The following is a 4,365-nucleotide window of genomic DNA, read 5'->3' as shown; positions in this document are numbered from 1 at the left end:
ACACGAAGAAAGTATCCGTGAAATTGCGCTCACTGGATTAAATTTCATGTTCACCTTCCTGTACTTGCCAATAATAGCTAATCACAAATACTTTAACCTCAAACTATAGCCTCGTTAGTTTTTAAAGTTCATTTTGCTCTACGTATCACTAGATGCACTTTTAGCACTCTCACTAACTCTCTCTCTCTCTCTCTCTCTCTCTCTCTCTCTCTCTCAAACACACACACACACATACACACACACACACACACACACACACACTACAACCACCACCACCACCACCACGCATCACTACCACTACTACTTCAACCACCACCACCACATCACCATCACTACCACTACTACTACAACCACCACCACCACCACATCATCATTACTACTACAACCACCACCACTACATCATCACTACTACTACTACAAACACCCACACCACATCATCGCTACTACTACTACAACCACAGACACTACTACAACTACAACCACCACCACCACCACATCATCATCACTACTACCACCACCACTACTACTACTACTACTACTACTACTACTACTACTACTACTACTACTACTACTACTACTACTACTACTACTACTACTACTACTACTACTACTACTACTACTACTACTACAACCACCACCAACACAACATCATCCTCACTACCATTAGGATTTGGAGCTTTACTTCATTTGAAATAAGGAAACTTTGTGGCTGTATTTGGCAATGTGTTTATATATCATAATAAAGTCCTAATCAGTTATCTATTTAATTTAAACACGATACCAAATACCATCCAAATTCCCTTTTTTTTTGTGTGCGGAAATTCCTCTTTCGGCATTGAAATTCCTCCGAGCGGTGCCTGAAATTCCTGTGAGTCAAATTGAAAATTGACGTCTCTGCAAGTTTTACTATTCTCGTCAAATTTCCAATGCCCGTATCTAAGGAGTTATCTTTGACCATTGACTTGACTGTAGGTCACAGCCGTTTATTACACTAGAAATCTTTCACTTTAGTTTACTACCGCCTCACCCCCAATGGGAACGACCCACCGTCGATGGCGGGGAGACCACCGTGTGGTTACGTCATAACAGATGTCCAGAACGTGAAAACTGGCCTATATTTATCCCTGCAGGTAGAATGCACCGCTTGGATTTGTCAGTCAGGCTATAGGACAGATTTCGTAAAATCGACATTTTTACACTGCAATTGCTGACCAGACACTTCTTCTATATTTTTCTATTTTATATGAATATAACGGCCACATTTTCATCTCTAAGACGCAATTATTTTCATTGCTATCAAGAAATGGTGAGTATACTTTATTCTCTCTTGAAAAATGTATATTTTTCTATTTAAAATTAACCTAAAAAATATTTTTAATTGTTAACAAAATTCAAATTGATGTTATCTGAGTTTTGGTACCCTAACACATGGTAGTAAATATAAGAGTAATAATCTACTTTTAATATAGCATTTATTTCAATGATTTGTAATGACAGGTTTCTGCACTATGAATGTGTAAACACATCTTGTCTAATTCTTTGTTGGCTAACAAAATAGTCCCGTATTCAGATAAACTCCTGAGACATAAGAACACGAGTACAATTTTGATGATAATGTTATTGTTGTTGTTGTTTTATGGTGGTGGTGATGATGATGATGATGATGATGATGATGATGATAGCGCAGTAATAGTAGTAATCATAGTAGTAGTAGTAGTAGTAGTAGTAGTAGTAGTAGTAGTAGTAGTAGTAGTAGTAGTAGTAGTAGTAGTAGTACACAAACACTCGAGAGAGAGAGAGAGAGGAGGGGGGGGGGGGGGGGGGGGGGGGAGGGAGCGTGTGTGTGTGTGTGTGTGTGTGTATAAAACTCGTGTACGCACATTTTTAGCACGGAACGATTTTTATTGCTTGTTCAGTCAAGTTCTCAAGATTTCTCTGTGAAAATTGAACTTTAAACCTATACTATAACTTTCACACCGATTTGCCATTCCGTCTTCACGATTCGCACCTTCCCTCGATATTCTTCTACATCGCCCGTTGATACAGTCAACGGGCGTGAGAAAAGAGGGTAGATAGATATATTATAACATCAAAAAGCGATGTGATCAAAGGTGGCGGATCATTGTGTAACATCAAAAGCCGGTGGACAGCGGCCGAACATTCGAGGGGATATGTGATTTGAGTGGGAGGGGCTTATTTGACTTTGCCGATGACCAACAGAACTGGTGGACGATTGAAATTATAATTGTCCTTTTTCAGCAGCCAATTGAAAATGGGTAATTGTAAACATCTGATTTGCGCTCCATGGATAGAAAGCAGTTTGGATGTCATGGGATGAAATTGCTGGAGAGGTGGAGTAAATTTGAAATGAATTGAATTAGGGGCGTTGTCTGGGTGTCAAATAAGACTCTCGCAGACCGGTGATAACTCCTTTTTTTTTTGGCCGCAAATGCTACTGTAAACTTCTTTATCTTATTTTTACTAAAAATATTTCAGAGTGTGTATATAGGCGGATTCCATTTTGAATAACGGGCATTTAGAACTATATTTTAAAGGAAAATTATTACGTTATTATTATTAGCAGGCATCTAGGCGATCACTATCGTATTATTACTAACAATCAATAATATTATTATAACTCTTATAATTACAATTATTATTATTATTATTATTATTTTTATTATTATTATTATTATTATTATTATTATTATTATTATTATTATTATTATTATTATTATTATTATTATTATTATTATTATTGTTATTATTATTATTATCATCATCATCATCATCAATATCAATAATAACTAATGATTTTTTTCTTTACTCAGATGAATGGTCATACTAAAAACAAGCATTGTCTCAATGCAAATGGACTCTGCCGAATAAGCTGTGAAAGGGCTCAAATGAGATATGTGGTTAAAAAAAAACATTTCATGCAAACTGCTCCAGAATTAGCAAGTGAAATTCCACCGGTGAAAAAAAAGAAAACAGAACGTTGGTTAATTAGAAGCTGTTTCTGTGAAATGTAACAATCAGCTGTTCCTTACAATAATCGTGAGGTTTTACGCATGTTAATAAAAAGTATTAATATATAAAAATGTGTTAAGATCTGTTAAGTTTAAAGGAATACTTATAACGTATCTTTACCTATGATTGTCAATTTATTTTAAAATAACAGTTCACTTTGATTATCTGATCATTAATCCTTCCCCCCCCCCCCTCCCATCTTTTTCAATGCGTTTATCACGATTTTTTACTGTCAAAAAATGGATATTATTTATTTATTACTATTATTATTATGACAGTGGTGATCAAGAGTAAGATAAATACACTGATATTATATGATTATTACTAGTATTAGTATAGAACAGTAAAGTTGGTGCAATAAAATAAACAACATCACGTGACCGGATATTTGACATTAAACGTGACCCAGATTTTTTTATAAATGACCCGAACTATGCTGCAATTGACCTTTAGTAATGTCATGCGCATCCAACCAACTTTTTGTTTACATGTTGCTAAGGCAGAAAACTGAAGTTGGCGCGAATAAATTCAAGCTGTTTACTCCGAGTCTGAGATAGCTAGGGAGGCCACGATCATATTTTTTATCGCCAAAATACCCCTTCTTTTATTTTATAGGAAAACCATAATCATGGTTCCCCCTCCTCCCGTAAACAAAACCATATCTATGTCCAGGGAAACGAAGATGGTTGCTTGTCTTTGGTTAAGGCGGACCATACTTTTTTTTTTACAGCGTATCAAATGATCAAAGTCAAAGCATACGGTCAATGTAATGAAGAGAGTAAATTCGAATCTATCTCCTATCTCTTCGCTCAGATGACCCTTTTGACAGAAGACAACTACTACTTCTACACTATAACTATAACTGCACTACCACTACTGTATTATAACCACTGATACCACAAAACTATAGACTTTTATACTATCTACTAGAACTAATGGACCGTATGGCTTAGCGGTACGGTTTTCGTCTTGTCACAAAAGTCGAGCAATGCCAATGCTAAGTGTGATCAGTAATAGGATGGGTGACTAATCGTGAAAAATTATACACACATTACCCCACTCGATTGAATGAGTATCTGGCTACAGAAATGGCGGTTAGTGTAGTGACAGTTTAAGTACACAAGGGTCGCCTAACAGGCTGTATGACAAAGAAATATGGTTCCACACGGCTTGTTGAAGTGGGGGGATAAATATGAAACATTTTGAAGCGCATTGCTCACGGCTATCTGTAGAAATGCGCTGTATAAATATTCATATTTATGTACTTGGTCCAACGGATACTATTACTATTTCTACTACAAGACCTCTACTACTACTACTACTACTACTATTACT

This window comes from Berghia stephanieae, chromosome 5 (genome assembly GCF_034508935.2).
Source record: "Berghia stephanieae isolate SIO BIC M18660-M18661 chromosome 5, UCSD_Bste_1.3, whole genome shotgun sequence".
In the NCBI taxonomy this organism is placed as follows: Eukaryota; Metazoa; Mollusca; class Gastropoda; order Nudibranchia; family Aeolidiidae; genus Berghia; species Berghia stephanieae.
This window is presented reverse-complemented; position numbering follows the sequence as displayed.